The sequence below is a fragment of the Melospiza melodia genome, chromosome 18 (genome assembly GCF_035770615.1).
Source record: "Melospiza melodia melodia isolate bMelMel2 chromosome 18, bMelMel2.pri, whole genome shotgun sequence".
NCBI lineage: Eukaryota > Metazoa > Chordata > Aves > Passeriformes > Passerellidae > Melospiza > Melospiza melodia.
This window is the reverse complement of record NC_086211.1, coordinates 2510145-2534573: the sequence shown is the minus strand read 5'-3', so window position 1 is coordinate 2534573 and position 24429 is coordinate 2510145. Positions and strand designations below refer to the sequence as shown.

Below are 24429 nucleotides of genomic sequence, written 5' to 3'. Positions count from 1 at the left end.
GCTCTGGCACCCGTGGTGCTCCCACCGGGCCCAGGGATCCCATTCATGGCATAAGCTGGGTTGGTTTGGGGTGAGGCACACACCGAGGCGCTGTGGGTGGGAGCAGCGTTCCCCATGGATGATCTCCAGCTGCTTGCAGCCTCTTCTCCCCCGTGCTGGATGATTTTGCTGTGCCAAGTGTGTAATTATCGCCTGTGCCATCTCGCGGGCTGGGCCGCGGGAGCAGGTGGGAGGATGTTTGTTCTGAGTCCCACCAGCTGGGTGCTGGGAGCAGCAGGAAGGGTGATGGGGATGAGGTGGGGGAAGCGATGGTGGCTGGGATGGGTGAGATGCTAATGTCCCTCTCCAGGAGGAACCAGCAGGGAGAAATCTCCAAACTGTCCTGGCTGCAAGGGGAAGGTGTCCTGGTGGTGCCAGCACTGCCAGCTGGGAAAGGACAAGGGTTTTGTGGCACAGTGCAGGGGGGAATGGGTCTGGCTGAGGGATGGATGGTGAGGAGGTGCAGAGGGATGAAGTGTCTCACTGGATCCTCATTTAGGGTCAGCAGAGTTGGGGACATGGACATGGAAATGTCTCTCCTGTCACCCCAGTGAAGGCACGTCCTGCAGAATTCAGTGTCCTGCCCCCAGCTCAGTTGTGTTTGGGGCAGCACATCACACTTGAGCCTCCTTGCCATTTCCACTGCCAAATTCCCTGTCCATGGAAGTTTTTCCGTGTAAGAAGGAAAGAAGCTGTTTGTGGCAGTGAGGCCCCTCCGTGCTGGCCTTCATCCCACCTTGGACACATCCCTGCAGCTGTGAAGGACACAAAGAGGGCTTTCTGCACAGGCTGGATTTTATGTGCCCTTCCCTCCCTTTCTCCCTGTGGCATGCCTTTAATCCAGCTCTCCCTTTCTGAGCACTGAGCTGAGGAAGAGGACATTGCCCTCAGCTTTCCCAAGTCCTTTATCAGCGTGAACTCCCTCAGTGCCCCTTGAAATCCCACCACGGTCCCAAAGGGCCCCTGATGAATATGGAATTGCATCATGGTGAAGGATGCTGAATGTGTGTTAGCAGGACACTGTGGCTTGGCAAGCTGCACTTTGTTTAGGAGCATTTCAAATTTCAAACACAACCCAGGAAATTCCCCACATGTGGAAATCTAGGGCAGGGAGTGCTGTTGGATGGTTTTCCCTTAGAAATGGGACATTGATTGGGAAACTGCAGTCCGGTAAGTTCAGCACAGAGGGACAGCTCTCCTTACAAGACCAGGAAAAATTTTCCAGGCCAAATGATTGGTTTCCTTGCTGGGAAAAGAAAAGACGAGTCTTATTCCCATTCCTTTTTGTCCATGTCCCTGTGTCATCGTCCTCATGTTCAAACCTGCCCTGAAAAAAAGCTGATTCCTCTGGGTTTGGCCCTTTGCAAACCTGCCTGTGCTGATGGGTCATGGAGTTCAAGGACAGAGCATTGAAATGTGTGGTGAAGAACAACAAATGATGCTGGAGCACAGAGCCGAAACCTTGGGGAGAAGCAGCAAAACTGCAGCTCCTCCTGTGTCCTCCATCAGATAATGTACAGTTACCAGCAGCATGGTGCTGCAATCCAGACCTGCAATCCTAGTGGAAATCCTCTAGTGTTTGTGCTGGAGGTTAGTTCTATTTATTTTCTGATGAATGATTTACTTGAGTAATTGGCACACAGCTCCCCTATTACAGATCATAAAGAATTAATCACGAGATTTTCAATGCTCCCCTATCAATTTTATTAGGCTTGATTGAGCGTAGTGGATTGGGAGCATATGGTATGTGAAGCAGACTCTGCTCCCAGTTACACCCTGGTTATGCTGAGGACTTGCTCGGCTGCTGATCCCTGTAAACCCAGAGAGACAGCTGCTCCTTTCCTCCTTCCCATGCCCCCACTGTTCCTTGAGTTCCCTTAAATACCCAGGGATGCAGAGAACAACCAACACCACCTCCACGTACCTAAATTCTCCAAAAGCCTGAGATGCTCCCTAACTGGAAGCCAAGCTGGGTGGAGAGAGGATGCTTTTGCTTCCAGCTCGTCCTTGTACCAGCATGAGCCAGAAACTGGAGCCAAAATCTTGGGAGCTCCAGCTCTGCCCCTGCGAAGGGGACGTGTCACGGCGTGGGAGGCTTGTCACTGATGAAAGCTGAGGGTGCCTGTGTTGGCGTCAGGGAGTCCTGCCAGCCAGCTTTGCCCACGGGAGAGGCTTTCTTGGAAGAACTGGCAAAAAGAAGTCCTAACACCTGCAGGAGCAGGATGACACATCCCTGCCCCGAACCAGCAGCACAGCGTGATTCCCTGGAGCAGAAACCTTCCTAAAAGCCACATCCCCTGCGTGACTCCCCTCATGCAGAGAGCCCAGAGAAACCTTCAAATTTTCCACGTGGAAGGCTCACAGTCCTTCCCTTGCTTTTTGCCTGTGGGTGTTGTTACCATGCAGAGTCGTGATTTCAGGGAAGGGGATGGTGCAGGGCCCTGCTCCAGCTTGTGGGCAACGCTCACCTTGGTGAATGCTCCCAGTATCTCAGTAGGTATTTACAGGAGAGACTGGGAACTTTGGGAGTAGATGGAGCTACTTGCATAAGCCCAGCTGATCCTGAGCTAGCTTTCCTTGCAAAGCAGCCAGTCTGGCTCAGCTTCAAGCCCCATCCCCATCTGCTGCCTCGAGCAGCTGCATTGAAGGGCACCGAGAAGTTATTGCCAGTAACCATTGGCAGGAGCCAGTGTGGAAACCTCCCTCTGGGAGAGCTGACCTGGGGAGGGAAAATCAGGAATGCAGCAGAGGACAGAGCAGGATCTGGCTGTTACAGCCAGAACATTTTATATGCACACGGTCGTGGTTCAGGAGCAGAGCGAGCAGGACTTTGCCCAAGGGTCTTGCCCAGCTTCAGTGTGCCCAGTCGATGGAGGTGCCTCTTTCTGCCCTGCCCCTGCTGCCTGCACCTGAACCAGCTCTCCAGGGCCTTGTTGTGTCCATGCTTCTGGGGGGAACATCCCTCACAAATCCCCAGGCTCTGGGAATTCCTCACTGACTCCAGGTGACCCCTCTGTTGCAGCTGGGTCTCGCCCGGGTGCTCTGCCCTGGCACAGCCACAGCCCGCACTGCTTTGAGCCAGGGCACTGTGCCCTTGTCACACTTCAGTGGGGAGAAGCACACCGGGAAGAGGCACACACAGAGGCAGAAAGGAGCATTTTTCCAGGCTCAGCATTCCCAGGGAGCCCCAGTGCCCCTCAGAGCCTGGCATGTGATGGGCACGGTGGGATGGAGCAGCCCCCTCCAGAGGAAGCCATCCTGCCAGAGGAGCTTCCCGACCCCTCTCTCTGAGCCTGGTGGAGATAACATTTAGGGAAGGATTCTCAGAGCTTCCCTGCTCCCCGAGGCCACGCTCATCACCAGCGTGCCTCTAATGAAGCGGAGGCTTTGCTTTCTGGGATCAATGAATCCACCGATCGTGACCTGTCTGCTAAGTGGGAAATCAGGTCTCTCCCTCCCCAAACTCGTCTGAGCTGGGCTCAAACAGCAGGTTCTGTCCCCAGGGTTGCTCTGTGTCGCTTAATTGCAAACCCTGAGTCTGATTAGAGAGCAGCAGCGAGGGTGTGCAGAGTCACCACGGAGCAGCAGCTCCTTCCCCAGCCTGGGAGATGGCTGCAAACAAGGAGGACATTTTGAGGCTCCAGGTGGGTGGAAATGACCCAGATTTCCCTTTTCCAAAAGGTCCTGACTCTGCACATCTGGTCGGAGGGTTTGGTGCCAATCTGCTCTCCCCCAAAGCCCTCAATCCCTCCAAAGCACTTTTCATGGGGACAGATGCTTTAAGAGAAGCTGAGGCTCCCCAAAGCAGAAGGCAGCTGAAAAGGTCACTGCCACCAAGTTCCCTGGCCACAGGCACATCCCATGACAGACGTGGGAGCAAACCCCATTGCCCCTGGGTCCATCCAAAGAGGCTGAGCAGTTTTCCCAAATACTTTCTGCCCCTACAAACCACCCCAGCACCTTTTCCTGCAAGGTGCAAAGGGCTGAACCAGCCTCCAAAATAATTCCCTGCACATCAGCATCCCAGAATAAGGTGCATTGCCCCAGACACATCTAATTAGGGTGTCCCCATTAGCTGAGCCATCCAGATGCTCACTGCAGCATTGAGGAGGGGTGGGATGCTCCCACATTGTATGGAGGGGCTGAGTCACAGCACCAAGCATTCCCTCCGTGCCCATCTCTCATCCCTCGCTCTGCTGGTGCCTGGCTTTTCCCAGGCAATCAGCATTGCTCTCAGATCTAAGCCCCAGGAGGGCCGTGGGGAGAAAAACTCTCATTGAGGACTTGGCAGAGGGAAAAAAAGCCTGGAAGTGGAGGCTGCTTCGTGCCAGGTGTGATGGCCCCTACAGCAAGTGCCACACAGGGCTGGGCTCAGAGCCTTTCCAGAGCATCAGCCTTTCCCTGAGTGGTCTCTAAAAGCTGTGGGGATGTGCTCTGCCCTCAGGCTGAATTTACATGGAAGACTCCTGGGGAAGGGCTGGCTGCAAGGCAGGGACACAAACATGTGCTTGTGGGGGCCAGGAAGAGGCTCCATGGGGACACACAGGTCTATCCTGAGGAACCACAGAGCCAGCTATAAATACCTCCTTGGAGCATCACTCCCCCTCCTCTTTGATGTTTTCCTGTTATTTGCTTCAAACCCACTCCTGCTGCTGTTATTTTTATCTTATCTCTTCTTTCCCCCCTGCTTTTGTGTCTGTTTACGAGCTGCATCACAGAAGGGTTTCAAAAGGAAGATGGAAAGGCGGTCAGGGACCCTGGGAGGAAGGTCAGGGACCCCAGAGAGAAGGTTGGGGACCCTGGAAAGAAGGTTGGGGACCTCAGGAGGGCAGAGGCTCTCCATGTGCCAGCCTGGACACAATGGGAAATGCAGAATGTCCCTGTGGGACTGATGTGGAGGGTGAGCCAAACTACTCCCCACTGTGGGGAAGGGGCAGATGGGGTCTCCTGCTGCTCTCCAGCCACCCACATCTGTCAAATCTGCAGGAAATTGGTCTCCCTGTGATACCAAACCCCTGCCAGAGCCAGAGGAATCCAGGCAAGCAGCTCAGAAATTAATGGAAGTGAAGGGGCTGTGTGAGTAGTCAGACACAGATGAGCTTAATTCCCTTAAACGAATTAAAAATACATCACTCCTCACCAGTGTGAGCCTGGAGCCACAGCAGCAGGAGGGAGTGTGAGCTATGAGTGCCTTGGCCCCCAAACTGAGGAACCAGGATCTCTGCCATGATCCTCCCATAGGCAGGCTGGGAGCTGGGTGCCATTATTGGGTCATGATTCAACTCATTTCAACAAAAAGAAACTGCTGGAGCCAGCTTCATGCTTCCCTTCCTCCACCTTTTCAGCCCAAACTGATTTTTGATTGTATAAAAAGGCATGGAGCAGAAGTTCTGGGGTTTCCCCACCCCAGCCAAAGCAGACTGTTTACCTTGCTTCAGGTTTGAGATGTTTAATCCCTTTAGTGCTAAATAAAGATGCTGTCCCAGTTCCCTCCTTCATCCATCCCCCCTTCCCACCTGGAAGCACCAAACTCCAGACATTCCCTTTGCCAGGGAATGGGTATTTTTATCACTTGCCAAGAATTGGGGTATTTTTGCAGATTCCCATAAAAAGGGGCAGCAGCTGGGATGTGGCTCAGTGGGGGCTCCCTGCCAGCCCTGTCCATTGGGGTGGATGTTTTATTCTGCTGTGCTTTGTTTCTGCTGCTGGAGAGCCCCTGGGAGCCTGTTTGGACATCAGTAACAGGGAGAAATTGAATGCAAAGGTCAGGGAAGGAAGGGGGAGAGGCTGGGGTGAAGCTGGGAGCACGGGGTGGCCCCAGTGGCCTCAACCCCACAGCAGAGTGTGGGGTGTGGGAGGAGGAAAGCCCAGCTGGAAGAGTGGATGGAGCAGGAATGAGAAGCTTTACCAGCAGATGGGTTTAGTGGGAGCTGCCATGAATTCTTCAATGTGGGCAAAACTAAAAATCCCATCAGGCTGCTCCTCTCCAGGGTGGGCAGGGATCCAGGGCAGCCTCATGGTGAGGGTGCAGGGAGGTCATGGCTGTCCCTGTGGGTCTGGGAGCTGCTGAGGGGGGATTTGTTAGAGGGGGGATTTATTGATACGAGTGACAGGAGTTTGGGTTGGATGATTAAAGAGAAATTGAGTCATGAAGTGAGCGTGATAAAAAATCAGGGGTTGGGGTTTAGTTGGGGCATATCATTAAGGAGGGGGGAGTCCCTCTTTCTTTAGCTTGAAAGACTAATGCTGGTTCATAGCTTCTCAATGATTGGGATGATATTAGAGAGGATCAGCTTTCAAAGTTAGCGAGTGGGGTGGATCCTACTACGATTGGGATGAAGCTGTGGTTGGCTCTGCAGATTTCTGAGCACTGTCCGTAGAAAACACCTGGTTGGGAGGCAAGGAAGATGGGAAACCACAGCCTACATCCACAGAGGCTGAGGATGGGAAACCACAGCCAGGGGCTGCTGTGGCTCCGAGCTGGGACTGGGACCCTCCCTGCCCCAGGGATGCTCCAGGGGAAAGCAGCTGCCCTGGGCTGGGAAATCCTGAATGACCCCGCAGATGGGCTGCCCCTGTACCCCAGAGACCCCACTGCTGGCACTGCCCCTGCTGTTCAGCTGCCTCTCCTCATACCTTGGAGCTTCACCGTGTCTGGCTTCTCTCTGGGATCAGTGCTGGGCTCAAAACAAATCCTGGCTGCATGGAGGGAGAGCGGCCGTGCCCCAAAGCTGGGAGGAACACACAGGATAACCCTAACTAATAATCCCCTCCATCCCCTCGTGATCTCCTTAAAGCCAGGCCTGGCAGTGTGTTCCCAAGTGGGTGCTCAGTGGGGACAGGGACATCTGTGGGGACACAGCCAGGATCCCTCAGTGCAGGACCTAAGAGTGCAGTGGGTGCAGGGATGGGGCTTGGGGCTGCAGCAGCTGCCAAGGTGCATCCTGGGGTTCCCTGATCAGCCCTAAACCTGTCCCTGCTGAGCTCTGGTGCAGGGAAGCTGCCTGCAATCCATCACCTCTCGTGGAGAGGAAAATAGGCTTGGGGGCATGCAGTATGGGTCCAGGGCACGCTCTCTCTGCTTGGCTAAAATGACACTAATTAAGCCCCTTGCAGTGTGTAAAAGCTATTCCTACAGGGCAGACAATTAACCTTGAAACTTGGCTTTTAGTGCTTGGAGGGGAGCAAATTTTTCATCCTGTTATTTCCCCGTGCTATTAAGCTAATCCTGGAGACCGTGAGGGAGAAGCCTGTGACACGTCTGCAGCTCCCAGCCTTGCCAGGAGCACAGTGTGTGGCCAGCAGCCTCCTGCTCCATCCCTCCATCACTCTCCTGTTTTCACCCACAGTCTCCAACAGCACTGGGGAAGCAGGGATGTGACCAAGGGCACACAGCAAGGCTGTGGCATTCCATGATTATTATGGCCAGAAGTAAATCCAGCCTCCTGTGAGAGTGCCAGCCACAGAGCCAGCCCAGCCTTGACTTTTCAGGGAGTTCCCTGGGAGGGACAGCCTGTTCCCAGCTCTGCAAGGCCGTGGCTGCTGGCACGGCATTTCCTTGGCCCGTGCTTTGTGTGAGAAGTTTTGTTTTCCTGGAGGAGAAAGGGAAGGATGAGAGAGGTGGAGAAAGTGGGGAGGTTTCATCTGTGAAGGTCAAACCCTGCTGTGGGGCTGGGGATGTCCCTGGGATGCCCTGTGTTGTCCCCAGAGCTCACAGTTCTTCTCTTGTCCCCCAAACACAGACAATTGCAGTGCTGAGCTTGGGGACACTGGGGACAGGAGCTGGTGGCTTGCTCTGAGCCTGCCCTCAGCAGAGGGGAGGGAAAAGGGAGCATGGATAACCCACAAACCCCCTCCATGGGCTGCCACGCAAGCACCAGCACACACAACATGTTTAAGCACTAAAACCGGTCTCAGGATATTTATTACAAGCTGCAAAAAGGAACTGAAATGGTAAAAAATCCCTCAGGAAGAGAGCGCTGGGAGGGCCCTGAAAGGTGGAGTGTGGTGGGAAATGGGGAGACTGTGGGTCCCCCCACTCCAGGAATCAGCATGGAGCATCCTGGTGCTGGTGCTGCCAATGAGCAAGGGAAGATGCACTGCTGCTGGCAGCAATGGTGCCTTGAGTGCATAAACCAGCCTTTGGGTGCCCAGAAAATATGGGAGAGACATCCTTCAGAGAGGTTTTCCCTGTTTTCAGCAACCCCTTCCCCACTGGTGGGACCTGCAGACCCTCACACCGAGCTGAGCATTGGCTGCTCTGAGCCTCACCCCAAAAGAGCAGCAAACCTCCTGCCTGAGCACTCCCCCGAGAGCTTTTTCCAGCTCTAATTGGCCTTTCCATGGCAGCAGGGGAGGCTGCAGCACCCCTCGAGGAGCAATTTTCCACGTGGGAGCTGTTTCTCTGCAATGGCCTGGTTTTAAACTGCTTTCCTCTTTTTTTCTTGAGGGGGTGGTTCATGATGGAGGCTGGATGAAGCGACGGAAGGCAGAGCTGTGCCGTAAAAGCCAGTGTGCTGCTAAAGCTGGTGAAGAAAAGGATGCTGCAAAGTGCCTTTGCAGTTGTTCAGTTGTGTGTTAGGCTGGCTGAGGGGTGATTTGTGTGGCCGAGCACCAGCTGCAGAACATCATGTAGGGCAAAATGCCCTGAGTGTGTGCAGAGACCAGAGGAAGGATCAGGAAAGGAGGATAAGAGAGTAATAAGAGAGTACTGAGAGATTCTTTTTTTTTTTTTCTAGGTGATGTTTTTGCCTTGGGTCTCACTCTCCCTTTTAAAAAATAACCCTCATCTTCTCTAGGGCTCCCATGGAGGTAAATTCAGCTCCTGTTGCCTCACAGCTCTTCCCTGCCCATGGAAGTCACTTTTCCTGCTGCCCTGTTGTTTCTCACATCAGCTTTAATAAAAAAAAAAACCAGAGTAGGTGCCTAGGGTAGCAGATGGGGCTGGCTTCCCCTGCCTGCTGTAGATGACAGAGGAGGTTTCACCTTGCTGGGATGGAGCTCTGGGAGCACTGGTCCTGCTGGAGTCAACGCCAGGAATGACAGCACAGCTGGCTGCCAGTGCCACCCCTGCAGGAGGGGACAAACCAGCCCCCTGCACCTCTCCTGCAGAAATGACCAGGTCCTAATGGGATTTCTAAATCACCACTGAGCTTCAGAGTGTCCTTCTTCTGGCATAAATCAGCCTGGCTGGAATCACCAGTGCTGGGCTGATTTACACCAGGGAGCTGTGGGGGGACAGGCTGGAGGGTTCATCTGAGTGTCCCTGTCCTCTGAGCAGTGGCAGGAGGCCACAAATCATCTGGGGGCCATGGAAATAACTCAGCAGCATGAGATTGGGTGTGGGGGTGAGGTATGTGAGCCCAAAGGGCTTTCAAGGTGGATGTGGCAATGAGTTTTAAAATATAGAATAGAACGGAATTGAATGGAATATAGAATGGAATGGAATGGAATGGAAATAGAATAGAATAGAATAGAATAGAATAGAATAGAATAGAATAGAATAGAATAGAATAGAATAGAATAGAATAGAATAGAATAGAATAGAATAGAATTACTTCAGCTGGAAAGGACCAGCAATGATCACTTCAGGGCTGACCAAAGCTAAAGCATGTTATTAAAGGCATTTTCCAAATGCTTCTTGGACAGGCTTGGGACATTGAAGGAAGGAAGCCTGTTTGACCATTCCCTCCAGCAAGAATTTCAAATATCCAGTCTAACACCCCCCACAACACAACTCTGCACCATTCAGAAGTTGGACTTGATGATCTTGGAGGTCTTTTCCAACCTTAATGATCCTACAATTCATTCCCACACATCCCATCGCTGGATCCCAGGGAGAAGAGCAGCACATGGGCACCTCCCAGGCCTGCTGAAGGCTGGGTTCCTCCAGGATTTTGGGGTGTTTTAGCAGGGGAAGGAGCGTGGGTGGTGCAGGACGGGCTGGGCGGCCCGGGGCTGTTTGCGATGGTTCCGAGCGGCTGCTCTGCTCTGCTCACTCCAGAGCTGGAAGGGATAAATGTGGAGGGGAACGCGTGCCAGCCGACTGAGCTGTGACAAACCCGGCCTGGGCGCTGGGCTGTGACAGAGCAGCGGCACCCAGGGGCTCACACCACAGCCGGGGTTTATCGGGATTTATCAGGATTTATCGGGATTTATCGGGATTTATCGGGATTTATCGGGATCCGCAGCTGCGGAGCGGCCGCGCCAGCCCAGGGAGTGGGGCCGGGTGGGCCTGAGCTCTGCCAGGAGCCACCGTGTCCTTGGGTGACCATTACCTGTCCCCAGCCTGGGGGGAAAGAGCTGGGTGACATCTGTGTGCTGCCAGGAGCAGCCATGTCCTTCCCTGACCATCATCCGTACGTGTCCCCAGCCCCAGGGAAAGAGCTGGATGGGTCCTGTGTGTTGCCAGGAGCCACCGTGCCCTTGAGTGACCATTACCTGTCCCCAGCCTAGGGAAAAAATCTGGATGGGTTCTGTGTGCTGACACATCCCTGGCTGAGCATCATCCGTACCTGTCCCCAGCCCGAGGGGAAAGAGCTGGATGGGATCAGTGTGCTGCAGAAGCAACCATGTTTTTGCCTGAGCATCATCTGTACCTGTCCCCAGCCCCAGGGAAAAAAAGCTGGATGAGTTCTGTGTGCTGCCACGTCCTTGGCTGAGCATCAGCTGTACCTGTCCCCAGCCCCGGGGAAATAAAGCACCTGCAGCCTTGCAGGGTTGCTGTGGCCCTGTTGAGGTGCACGTAAATTACAGGCTGCTGGGTCTCACTGGAGAAAAGCTGAGTTAGATTAGATATGAGGGAGATGTTTTTACAGTGAGGGTGGTAGAATGCTGGCATGGGTTGCCCAAGGAACCCCTGTGGGTGCTCCATCCCTGGAAATACTTGTGCTCAGGTTGGATGGGGCTCTGTGCAACTTTATTTACTTAGAGATGTCCCTGCTCATTGCAGGGGCAGGACTGCATGACCTTTTAAAGGTCCTTTCCAACCTAAACCAGCCTGGAATTCTGTTTTATAAAGTCCATGCAGGGCTGTACTGCCTGCAGGTGCTGAGGTGGTTTGGGGCTGGGCAGATCCTGACCTCTCACACAGCATTTTGTGCCCTGGTGGTGCAGAACAGGCTGTGGGGCCAGCTCAGTGTGGGAGCCAGGGCTCCTGCTCTGCACAGGGATATCTTGGCAAACTGGGTGCAATTCCCAAGGTTAAAATTTGTCATCGTGCCAAGGACAATGCCCTGGAGGGAGCAGGGGCTGCCCCGTGTGGTGCTGCCTTTCTCTTTGATCTCCCACGCTGGTTTGAACTGCTGCCTTCCACCAAAACACCCAGGATGGTCATTCGACCTATTTTTATTTTACTTTCCTCCCATCCTGTGCTGCAGAAAACCCAGAGCAGCCTTTCCCTGAAGTGTCAGCACTTTATCCAGCACAAGTCCCAACGCGCTTCCCTAATCACAGGCACACCAGCAGGATTCAGCCCCCAGGACTCATTTCTATCCCTGTGCTTCTTGATAGCCCTGCAAATCCCCACGCTGGGTTCTGGGGTCAACACCTGCAGCAGAAATACCTCCTTGCCTTAAGCAGCGCGTTTTCATCCCAAGACAGTGTTTGTTTAGTGTATTGTGATTCTAATGCAGCATATGGCACCAACAGCTGCCAGCCCTGAGCCTTATCTCCCTCCGAGCAGGCGGCACTGACCCGATCTGACCCTGGGCAGGGCTCAGCCTGGCACCCAGGGCTGTGGGTGACGATGTCCCAAGGCAGGACCCTCTGAGTGCTTGGCACCAGGCTGGGAGCCCTGGGAGCCAGAGGATGCTGTAGCCCTCCCTGAGGGTGCTGAAACCCCATGTGAAGATGCTGAAGCCCCCTCTGAAGACGTTGAAGCCCCCTCTGAAGATGCTGAAGCCCCCTGTGAAGATGTTTAAATTCCCTCTGAAGATGCTGAAGCCCCCCTGAGGATGCTGAAGCCCCCCCGAGGATGCTGAAGCCCCCTCTGAGGATGTTTAAATTCCCTCTGAAGATGCTGCTGCCCACTCGGAGGACGCTGCTGCCCAGGCTCCGCTGCCCGGGCGCTGCCAGGGGCTGCCCCAAAGCCGGGCAGAGGCTGCCACTTAGTGTTGGAAGGGAGCACGGCGGCTGCAGGGAGCTGGCAGAGCGGGGACAGGCCGCTCCTGTGCTCCTGGGAAGGTCCCCGGGCTCCTGCTCAGCCCCTGGGCCCCCCTGGGTGAGGCTGCTCCCATCTGACCACGGCTCTGCTGATAATCGCTGATGGGGCTGATGGGGATGGTGCCCATGCATGCCCTGTTTGTCCCTTGGGGTGCTGGCAGAGGTCACCCCCCAGCCCTGCACGCCCAGAGAGCTGAGCTGGTCCTCGCCCAGCCCAGGCACTGCCCAAATCAGCCACATCACAATGCCCAACACAAATCACAGAAGGGTTTGGGTTGGAAGGGAGCTTCAAATCCACCCAGTTTCACCCCCTTCCACTATCCCAGGTTGCTCCAAGCCCTGTCCAGCCTGGCCTTGGAAGCTTCCAGGGATGGGGCAGTCACAGTTTCTCTGCTCAGCCTGTGCTCTAAGGTCTCCCTGGAGCCTCCTGCTCCAGCTGTTCTCCTGATGTTTTGCTATTTCAACAATATGACTTAGACACTTTTTTCCTATGGTGGCAGCAAGGCACCCAGGGGAGGTAGGATCCTGCTGCTGTTCTTGGCTCCCCTCTGCCTCAGTTTCCCCTGACTTTACAGAGGTTCAGCGAGAAACATTGAAGGAGATCCTGGGGTGCCCTGAGTGCTGGATCAGGCCCTTGGCCATCTGGGGAAACTGAGGCAGGGCACAGCCAAGGAGGGCTGGGTGTTCCTGGGCAGCTCCCACCACCCCAGCCCTCCTGGCTGCTGTCATCCCCTGCTCCTTCCCCTCCCTGCAGCCGGATTCCCCGGGGACGGCGGCGGCAGCGCGTCCTTCCCGAGATGTTATATTAGCTTAATAGCATTTTTCCACTCCATTTGAGAGGGGAATTTACAATGATCTGCGATTAGGGCTGCCTCAGGAATGTCTCTGATTAGCACCAGCGGCTCCCTGGCCATCCCGGCTCACTTTGCCCCAGCCCAGACCCAAGGGCTGCAGGTGCCAGCTGCCCTCTGGCCACTCATCACCCCTCAGAGCAAAAGCTTCCCTGGGCACCCTGTGCCAGAGCCTCACACCCTCACAGGGGAGAATTCCTTCCCAATAGCCCATCCCTGCCCTCTGTCAGTGGGAAGCCATTCCCTGTGTCCTGTCCCTCCATCCCTTGTCCCCAGTCCCTCTCCAGCTCTCCTGGAGCCCTTCAGGCGCTGGAACGAGCTCTGAGGTCTCCCTGGAGGTTTCTCTTCTCCAGGCTGGACACCCCCATCTCTCTCATCCTGTTTCCAGAGCAGAGATGCTCCAGCCCTTTGGCCTCCTCTGGACTTGCTCCAGCAGCTCCACATCCTTCTGCTGTCAAAGGCTCAGAGCTGGAGGCCGCTCTGCAGGTGAGGTCTCACCTGAGCAGGGCAGAGCAGAGGGGGACAATCCCCTCCCTTGACCTGCTGCTGCTCCCCAGCACACAGATGGCACCCAGGAAGAGATCCTGCAATCCCAGCCCTGCCTGCAGCCCCCCTGGCAGTGCAGAAGGAAGCCCCCCCATGGGGGCAAGCAGACCCTCACTGCCACAGCCCCATCCCTGGCAGCCCCTGGCCCCTCCTCACCCCGAGCTGCCACTGCTCTCCCCTCTCCTCTGCCACAGCCGCTTCTGGGATCACTTACCAATTAGTGTGGCCTGCTCATTAAAGCTCATTATCTGCCAGTGTGAGCTTGGATGGGATTGTGAGGCTTGGCAGGGGATCAGAATTCTCCTTTTTCCCACTCGCCCCCACGCTCCGGGAGCAGCCCCGCGGCTGCACCAGAAGGCTGGGGGATACGGTGCTGCCTTTCAGAGGGGAAAAAAAAGTGCCCAACAAATTAAGTCGAGTCCTCCACGCAGCAGAGAGCGGTTGCTGCTCCACATGGATGCTGTGATGGAGCAGGATGACGCCTGGGTCGCTGTCTTCCATGGATTTCCAGGAATCTGGGGATGCACAGGGGGCAATGGCAGGACTTTTTGTCCTCTGTGGGATAACGAGCTCAGCCCAGCTCCAGGATACAGGGCTGGCAGTGATGGGAAATATCAGCTGTCAACCACAGAAATTAGGTTTCTTCTCTATTGCTGGGAGGGGCTGGTCACAGAGGTGTCTTGGCTGCTTCCTGGTTTGATGTGCAAGGATAGAGGGGAAAACACAAGACTCTGACCAAACCAGTCTTCTCCCACTGCCTCGGGGGGTGTTTTGAGTTAAACAGGTGACAGAAAACCCAACAGATTTTATGGCTTGGATGGAATCACCTCCACTCATGGAAGGAGATTTCTCTTCCTGGCTGTGATCTGAGCTGGAGTGCAAGAAAACCCTGTAACATCATCCTGCCCCATTGCACCCCGAGCTGTCTGTGTGGGACTGGCCCTGCTGCCACCACACACAGCCCAGCCTCTGCCTGGCTCTGGGACACCGTGCCTGGGGGGTGACATGGACCCAGATCCTTGGGCAGGGATGGGAATGTTGCTTTGCAGCCACAGGGCTGGTCCAGGGCATCCTGCAGCGACAAGGCAAACAAGCCAAAATCTTTCTGTGCTGGGAAAATCAATCCCAAATGCAGCCTGGTTTCATAAGAACCAGGAGCATGGGAGTGGGAGCTGTGACTTTCCAGTGCCTTCTTCCCCTCTTTCCCAAAGCTGTCCTTCCCCAGGGACACACCAGGTCTGGCTTTCATTAGCGAATGAGCCTGTTTTGGTGAATGGCTCTTGTCAATATTGATTAAATTCCATCTTCCCATGTGCAGACAAATCCTCTCGCAGTCCCTTCAGCACAACCATCCTAAAATAACTCAGTAACAAGGCACGGTTTAACCCTTCCCTTCTCCTCCAAAAAAAACCCCCCCTAAGGTGAAATCACCCACTGACTGCTCCTTTGTTCATCTCCCACATGGAACCACCCAGAAACAAGGCAAAAATCCACCAGCCAGTGGAAAGCAGCTGGTCTGAGTTCAAGCCAAAGAGCCTCAGCTTGTGTGAGCCAGGGCTTTAGCACAGGCCAAGCTGGGAAGGCTGCGCCTACATCATTAACAAAATCCCCAGCAAATGCTCCCCGTGGCATCCAACCAGCTCTCCAGGGCTGCAAATTGTGCCCAGGAGCGTATTCTTCCTCAGCTCCTCCTTGCCAGGGTGCCTTTCACTGCAGACATCCCTCTGCCTGCATCCCACGCTGCCCTGGATTAACCGCCTCTTTTATTGCTGCCAATTACTGGCAGCAAAGCTGCCTCGGGGATGGAGGATGTGAGATGGGTTACACCTTCCCGGCCTTAATGACGGGAGGATTTGCGGGCTGGAGCAGCAACCTCGGCTCCCCACGGAGCAGGGGATCAGCACACAGGCCCCCACAGAGGCTGTTGTGTTCTGCACCCCACTGCTGGGGGATGCACAGGCTGTTGTGGGGCCAGGACAGCTGGATCCTGAGCTCTGGCATGGATCAGAGAGGGGGGAGATGTGGGGATCAGGGGGTGGGAAATGCGTGGATCAGGGGATGGGAAATGCATGGATCAGAGAGGGGGGAAATGCGTGGATCAGGGGGTGGGAAATGCATGGATTGGGTGGGGAAATGCATGGATCAAGGGGTGGGAAATGCATGGATCAGAGAGGGGGGAGATGCATGGATCAGGGGGTGGGAAATGCATGGATCAAGGGGTGGGAAATGCATGGATCGGGGGTGGGAAATGCATGGATCAGAGAGGGGGGAAATGCATGGATCAGGGGATGAGAAATGCATGGATCAGAGAAGGGGGAGATGCATGGATCAGGGGATGGGAACTGCATGGATCAGGGGATGGGAAATGCATGGGTCAGGGGGTAGGAAATGCATGGATCAGGGGATGGGAAATGCATGGATCAGGGGGTGGGAAATGCATGGATCAGGGGATGAGAAATGCATGGATCAGGGGATGGGAAATGCATGGATCAGGGGGTGGGAAATGCATGGGTCAGGGGGTGGGAAATGCATGGATCAGGGGATGGGAAATGCATGGATCAGGGGGTGGGAACTGCATGGATCAGGGGGTGGGAAATGCATGGGTCAGGGTGTGGGAAATGCATGGATCAGGGGGTGGGAATGCGATGCCCATCCCTGGTGACCCAGAGCTCCCCGCGTGGGTGGGAGCGGAGGCAGCGCCGGGCCGCAGGCAGCAGACCACACTCGACTGCTGCTGAATGCTCTGAGGCTTCACACTGCGAGAAGAATGAGCAGATAATAGGATTTTCCATCTCTTCAAAGGGCACTCGAGCCAGGCCCCGGCGCTGTGCGCAGCCCTGGGAAGAGCCGCCGGGAAGATCCCACACCTCGCAGCCGGCGCCGCAGCCACAGGGATGCTCCCAGCTGCAAATGGGGACTGGGAATGGGGATGCTGGGGAGGCTGGAAAGCACCACGGGGATGATCACAGTGATACCCAGCAGCCACAGGGATGCTCCCAGCTGCAAACGGGGACTGGGAATGGGCATGCTGGGGAGGCTGGAAAGCACCACGGGGATGATCACGGTGATACCCAGCCAGGCGAGGTGAGAGGGGGTGAAATGCTGGTGGTGCCACATCAGGAGTAGGGGAAGGTTCATCTGTCCCAACGTGGCATGTTTTTCATGGAATCGTGGAATGCTTTGGGTTGGAAGGGACCCTAAATCTCACCTCGTTCCACCCTCTGCCATGGGCAGGGACACCTTCCACTATCCCAGGCTGCTCCCAGCCTCATCCAACCTGGCTTTGAACCCTTCCAGGGATGTGCCATCCGCAGCTTCTCTGGGCATCTGTGCCAGCGCCTCACCGCCCTCCCAGGGACGAATTCCTTGTTAATATCCAATCTAAACCTCCTCTCTTTCAGCTCAAAGCCAGGAACAGCTGCTGTGCTGCAGAAGCGGGCGGGAAAGCAGACACTGAGCTTTCCACTCGGTGCCTGCAGCAGCCAAGGGCATGGCAGGCTCACACCTCTCTGGGCACACGCTGGCACCAGCCCGGGGCAGAGCAGCCTCCCCCGGGCATCCCTCAGCCCCTCGGTCCCCTCCTGCTGCACAGGGGCAGCCCAGGGACCATCTGGAGCCTCATTTGAAGAGCTCCCACGTCCCCGCGTCCCTGCTCCATTTCTCCTCGGATGGCTTATCAGCAGTGACTTTCCCGACAGCAATCGATAGAAAACATTTTATCACCTTCCCAGGCGGCAGGATCCGTGGAGTGGGTCTGATTTCTGTTTCTATGGTGACATCTTCCGGGCTTGTGAAAGATTTTGCCTTTCTTGGTTGTTGTTGGGTGGTGGAGACGGGGGGGTGGGGTGGAGGGGGGGGGGGGGCTGGTGCTATATTTTTTTGTTGTTGTAGGTTTTGCTTTTTTTATTATTATATTTTTTTTTTCTAATACCATTTTCAGCACACCAAGGAAGCTGCCAGCCAGGCAAGCGCGATGCTCGCAGCATACCCACAGCAATGCTGCTCGCTGGGAGGGGCCCCAGGGCAGCTTTCATCCCCAAAATGCCTCTGAAAGCTACTGAAGCTCCAGCTGGGGCCGTCTTCCTCCTTCCCTCATCCCAGGCCCCCTTCCCACCCCTCCGGGCTTCTCCTGCCAGGCCTGGAAAAAGCCACTCGGCCACACAGCAGGGATGGCCTCAAGCACAAGTGACTGCTCGGGGCGTTTTGTAGTGCAGCTGATTTTGCTCCTCAGCTCTGCTGCCTCCTCCTTCCCCTTCCTTTTTATCTCCTTCCACCTGCTTTGGTGCAGGAGGAGGGGGTTTGTCACCCTGCTCTGCCAGCTGTGGTGGCCCTGGGACGCGATCAAAGGGACAAGGAGGGACACGGGGTGGGGATGGGGATAATTTCTTATCTCTGGGACATCTCCTGCATGCAAATGGCCTGGTGCTTCTGCTGAGTTATCAGCACCTGAGGATCTCACGGGCTGCCTAAATAATGTCTGCAGTTCCCTCTCCTCAGAGCTCCCTGTACCCCACAAACCACATTGCTCCTGCCAAAACAGCCCATGTGCTCCTGCTGGGAGCTGGAGGGATGGATGGATGGATGGATGGATGGATGGATGGATGGATGGATGGATGGATGGATGGATGGATGGATGGATGGATGGATGGATGAATATACAGGAGAGGGACTTTGGGCAAGGGCATAGAGTGACAGGAGAAGAGGGAATTGCTTCCTGTTGTTAGAGGGCAGGGTTAGATGGGACATTGGGAAGGAATTTTTCCCTGTGAGGGTGGTTGCCAGAGAAGCTGTGGCTGCCCCATCCCTGGAAGTGTTCAAGGCCAGGCTGGACAGGGCTTGGAGCAAGCTGGGATAGTGGAAGGTGCCCCTGCTCATGGCAGGAGAGTGGAACTGGATGGGTTTCAAGGTGCCTTCCAACCCAAACCATTCTGAGATTCAATGATTCCATGAACGGATAAAGAGAGGGAAGGAGGGAGGGAGTTGCCCTGTGCTGATGCATTTAGCAAATCAGCCACCACCTCTTCAGCCCTGGTGGATTGGGAGCCCAAAAGGAAGCCTCCTCCTCCACTCCTGAGTCCCCAGTGGTGCTGAGCCCTTGTCCTTGCTGCCAGGGGAACAGCTGCACATCCTGGTGTGACACCAGCCGTGCCACCTGGCCTGGGATGTGCTGCAAGAGCAAGGGCAAGGGCAGGGACTGCTACTGAGCAGCTGGGAGGGCCGAGGTGCTGCTGACAGCATCAGCCCAGGTTGCCAGAGGGGGGTTTGGAAGGCACTGCCAGCTTGGCAATGCTCTCCCCACACCTTTCCTGTAATGATCAAGCCACACTGCTCTATTTAATTAATGTTTCTCAGTGGCACAGCCTTCAGCTACTAAAATAAGCAAATAAAATAAAGCAGAGGTTTCTTCTGGTTTTTTGTTTGCTTTTTTTTTTTTTTTTTAATAAGGGGAAACTCCAAAGCTCATAAAGTTGGAACCGTGTCCTGGCATTAAGTGACAGCAGGGGATCGCTCCGTGCATCGGGCACAGACCCAAAGCATTAAAAGCAAGGGCAGGAATGGGTAATGCAGGGCTGCCATCCCCTTCCCCAGCCAAGAGAAACGCAGTGTCCGTGACACAGATCAGCACCCCTTCATATTTCATCTCAACGCAATGCCCTTATCTTTGACCCAAAATAAAAATTATTCCTTGCTCAGCGATCTCAAAACACGAAATTATCTACGCGTGCACTAATGCCACGTATCAATCAACTTCAAATGCAAATCCCCACAGCGTTTAGCCCTAATTTTACCATAAAAGGATGGGTCCACGCCAAGCACCTCGCTCAACATTATTGGAGGGAACGGCAGCTTCCATCAGCAAATCTTCTCCTGGTCATTGACAAATACTTGGATCCTCAGCTTTTCCTAATGGAAACAATCTGGCCAGTTCCTGAGAAAGGGTGAAGCATGGAAGGAGAGCAGCACATTCTCCTCTCTCCCCCTTTTCCCAGCCTCTCTCCTTAAAAACTGCTTCAGATGTGGAGTCTGGTGCAGAGATGGGAAAGGAGAGCAGCGCCAGGTGGGAGCAGCCAGGCAAACCCCTCTGCTCTCTCTGCAAGGACCAGCATCATCTGCACCCCATCCCTGCTGACAGCAGCGCTGCTCCAAGGGAAGCCAGGATGTGCGGTGGGTAATTAGGGATTTGCAAGGCTGGGCACACTCTGCAAGGCTTTTTCTTCCTTTTTGCAGCAGCGAGGGAGCGTTGGTGGGAAAAGGCGCTGTGCAAGCGACAGGAAAACACCAGGGAACACTTGAAGGAATGTCAAAGTGCAGATCAAACCCAGCCTGTATTAAATGCCTTTCCAGGTTGCTGCAAGGCTGGTGGGGCGCGGGTGGGGCCGGCAGGCAGGAGAGCCACTGCAGGGCCACAACAAACACCAGCAGGAGCTCAGCAAGGGCTGAAAGTCGCTGGGCATGTGCCATGCTCCAGCTGCAGGGAGCAGGGTTACCCTTCCACTATGCCAGCTTGCTCCCAGCCTCATCCAACCCGGCTTTGAACATTTCCAGGGATGTGCCATCCACAGCTTCTCTGGGCATCTGTGCCAGCGCCTCCTCAGTGCATCTGCGCCCTCCCTCAAGGGGGTCCTTCCACTGGGGCTGCCCCACCACCACCAATATCAGTGACCCCTCCACCAGACACAGACACAGCGTTTAATGAATTTCCCACCCGGGTTCCCCTCAGTCTGGGCTCAGTCCCGGCAGTGCTGGGAGCGCGGCACGCAACGGGTCCATCCAAATTTCCGCCGCACATCCTCGAGGAACAATGGCCTGAGTGTCCCTCGGAGGCCCCTCCTGCCACACGCGGCCGCGGCCGCCCTCCGAACACTCCGGCTCTTGTTCCCTCGGCCGGGAAGCGGCGGAGCAGCAGGTATTTCCTGCCGCCGGCTGCCATCCCCGCCCGGCCGGCCCCGTGGGGAGAGCGCTGCTCCATCCCTCACCCCCGGCATCCCCAGGGGACCTGCCACCCCTCGGGGACACGCAGCACCGCAGCGGGGGCTGTCCCTCGGCAGGCAGGTGGCCCTGCTCCAAAGGGACACCAGCGGCTCCGCGCACGCCCCCGCTGTGCACATCCTGCTGGAAAAGATTTCCCTTCTGCTGTTCCAAGTCCCGGCTAAAATGAGGCTCAAAAAACGTGCAAAACGCTGGTTTTGCCTCGTTTCCTTTGTGTGTTTCAGCGTGTTCTGCAAACAGGGCACTTCCTCAGAGCTCCGCTTTGGCTCTCACGTTCGGGAATAAGAGAGAGGCTTTTATTTTAATAGGAAAACAGGATTATAAATTAGCAGTCAAGCTGTGAGAGCACAGAGTCTTCCTCTTAAAATATCTGCACACGTCGCCTTGGCCAAAGCTGGGTGTCAGCACTGGGGACACAGGCACGGAGGGGTCCTGGGTGCCACCCCTCTCGGTGCACAGCAGGTGCTGGTGGCTGGTGGCACATCCAAGACACTCATGAATAACCAGCTGCCACCACCCTGCAGCGAGGGCTTACACCGGATACCTGATGGAGAGGAAAATCCCAGGCAAACATCAGGCAGCTCTGCTGGCTGCAGCCAATTTTCCTCACTTAATATGTTTCCTGCACTCATCCCCCTCCCTGACCTCGGCTCCTCCTTGGAGCACGTTCAGCCCCAGCCACACTGCTGAGCACAGCCAAGGCCAGCGGGACTGCTGCCATTTCGTCCCTCCCCTCTGCTCCCTGGTCAGGGCTCCTGTCACACTGCTGCAGACCCCTGAAGGTGCCCAGAGCAAGGTAAGTGGGCAGTGATGAACACCTCGTGGGGTGATGGTGCTCTGTGCACCCATGGAATGCTTGGGGAGCAGGGGGTGGAAAGGCTGCATCCATCCCTTGTGGAAGATGCACGTCTCAGACTCCGATCCAGATGAGGATCTGAATCCAGCTCTGAAGGCAAGTCCAGATGTGGATCCAAATTCAGCTCCAAATGCAAATCCAGATGTGGATCAGAATCCAGTTCCAAATCCTGATCTAAATCCAGACACAGACCCAAGTGCAGACCCACACGTGGTGCAGTCCTGATCCAATTGTGGATTCAAGTCCAGAGACAGCTCCAGCTCCAAACCCAGACCCAGGGTCTGGTGTGTGTCTGCAGGGACCCCATCCAGCCCAGTGCCAGCACCGTTTGGATGCTGCCCAGTGGGATGCTCTGCACCCAGCACCTGTCACCTGTACCTGGCAGGTGCTACCCGGGGGCTTCCCTGCACCCAGCACCGGTGCCAGTCTCGTGAATGGCCCCGATGCCCGGTGCCTGTTGGATGCCCGGTACCCAACACCACTTCTACCCTCCACTGCCCGCTCCCCGGTGCCCAGCTCAGGAGCTGCCATGCGGTTCTTGCTGCTGGCTGCCCGGCGCTCGGTGTGCCGTGCCCCGGCTCCCAGCGTGCCATGCCCGGAGCCTGCCCCTGCGCCCGGTGCTTGTTGTGCCATGCCCCGGTTCCCGGTGTGCCGTGCCCAGCGCCCGCCCCGCTGCCCCCAAGTGCCCTGTGTGCCGTGCTCAGCTCCCGCCCCATTGCTCCCTATGCCCGTGTGCCATGCCCCGGTTCCCGGTGTGCCGTGCCCAGCGCCCGCCCCGTTGCCCCCGATGCCCCGTGTGCCGTGCCCCGGTGCCCGGTGTGCCGTGCCCAGCGCCCGCCCCGCTGCCCCCGGTGTGCGCAGCGCCCGCCGCCGCCGCCGCCCCGCCGCCGTTCCCGGTGCCACCGGCGGCGCTGCCGGCAGGTGTCGCCGCGGTCGCGGGCAGGCGGCGGGCGCGCGTGCACTTCCGACGGCGCTCGGTCATGCCCCCGCCGTCCCTCCCCTCGCTCCCGGCGCCGCGCGGGGCTCCCGCCCGCTGACACCGCCGAGGCGGCTCGCACGGCGCGGGAGAGCGGCGCGGCCGCCCGGGCATGGCCGCCGGGGCCGCCCCCGCCCAGCGCCGCCGCTGAGAGGCAGCGGGGCTCGGCCCGCCAGGTAAGGAGGGCTCCGGACGCGGCTCCGGGGGAACCGGGCGGGCCGCCGAGCCCGGGGAGGGCCCGGGGAGGGCGGCGGGTGATCGGGGCCGGCGGGGGAGCGAGGGGAGCGGAGGGGCCGGGCGAGCGGGGCGCTGCCGGAGGCGGGGGGGGCCTTGCCCGCAGCCCCGTTACCCCCCCGGGGCTTCGCGTCGCAGCTGCGGCTGCAACCGCGGCTCCCGCCGGGCCCGCTGCTCTCCTGCTGCCGCTGGAGCGGCGGTGGCACCGCCAGCCCGCCGCCACATCCCCTTCCCTTCCCTTCCCTTCCCTTCCCTTCCCTTCCCTTCCCTTCCCTTCCCTTCCCTTCCCTTCCCTTCCCTTCCCTTCCCTTCCCTTCCGCCCGCGCTCCCACCGCACCGCACTCGCATTTCCAGCCCTAGCCCGTTCCGGCCCCCCCAGAGCTCGCCCCAAACCCGCCTCGATCCCCCCCAAATCGCGAGCCTGTGCCTGGCCCGGTGACGTCACGGAGGGGCTCCCCGGCCCCCCCGGTGCCGCGGGTGCGGGTGGCCGCGGTGTCCCGGCCGGCGGAGCCGAAATGCCGAGCGGGGACATGGTGCGTGCATCTTGGATAGATAGATAGCCCTGAGCCCCTCCTGTGCCCTTTCGCTGCAGCTGTGAAATTCCATTTAAATTCCTCTGTGTGTGTGTGTGTGTGTGTGTGTCCCCATTCCCGCTCTCCCTGGAAATGCAGCTGGAGCAGCACCTTGAGCGTGGCGCTGGGGTCCCAGTGGAGGGGCTGAGCTGCCCCAGGGGTCCCAGTGGAGGGGCTGAGCTGCCCCAGGGGTGGCATCCCGGGGGCTCTCCAGCCGCTGGAAGTGTCGTGGCTGACGTTGCAGACCTGCCGGAGGTTCTCACTGACGTCAGAGTGGGATGCTGTTGGGGTGCTTGTTTGTTCCCCACTGCTGTTGATGGGGAGCGGTGGCATCCCTTAGATGTGAGCAGATTTTGGCTTGCTGGAAGCTCTTGTGGCCACTGGCCCTGCCCGCTTTCCCCTTGGCTGCCAGCGGTGCCCGTGCTGGTGCCCTCAGGTGACCTCCCAAAGTGATGGTGTGGAGGAACAAACCCCACAGTTGGGGTTTTGCATGGGAGAGTGCTCCTCGGGTCTTGTGCCAGCTGAGGAGGGCATCGCTGGTGGTGCCAGCACCTTCCAGGAGCTCTCCCAGCTCAGCTCCAGCTGCCCCAGACTCTGGGCATTGCCAGAGCCTCCTTGATGGTGCAGAAATGGTTCCCTGCTGTCTGCTGGGACTTTGTGGAGCGCTCCCACCCCACAGCTGCCTTTGCCACGGTGGCAGCATGTGTGCCCCAGGTGGGTGAGCAGCGCCGTGGTGGCTGTGCGGATGTGGCTGCTGTCACTTGTGTGCTGGTGACAAAGGGTGGGGGGCGCAGGTTGGCTGCGCGTGGTGCCCGCCGGTGCTGAGACTGCTTCTCCTGGTGACTGTCAGTGCCTGATGAAAATGGACCTTGAGCTGCTGGGAGATGGAGTGGAGAAAGATGGGAGGAAGCCAAGTGAGATGGAGAAAAGGACATGTTCCCCCTGAGTGCCCTTCCCTCCCCACTCCCCGTGGGATTGAGGTGTGCCTTGAGGCATGGTGAGAGTGATGGTGGCGAGGGGCTCATTGTGGGTCTGGGCACCCACACCCCGAGCAGCAGCTCTGCAGCCCAGGCCAGGAGCTGTGTGAAGTTCAAGGCAGGAAGTGAGAAATAAAAAAAAAAAAATAAAAAAAATAAAAAAATACCACGACTGGTAGAAACCACCAGGGAGATTTAGGGAAGCAGCAGTGCTGTGCTGTGGAGC

General features: G+C 56.8%; 1 protein-coding gene across 1 annotated transcript in view; it reads left to right on the top strand.

The window, feature by feature from the left end:
- Nucleotides 1–22537: 22537 nt before the first annotated feature.
- The window catches only part of RAI1 (retinoic acid induced 1), a 75015-nt gene continuing 73123 nt past the window's right edge, over nt 22538–24429 (top strand). Inside the window, exon 1 of the mRNA XM_063171650.1 lies at nt 22538–22596. The gene's annotated coding sequence lies outside the window, so the exon portion shown is untranslated. The remainder of the gene's footprint in view (nt 22597–24429) is intronic.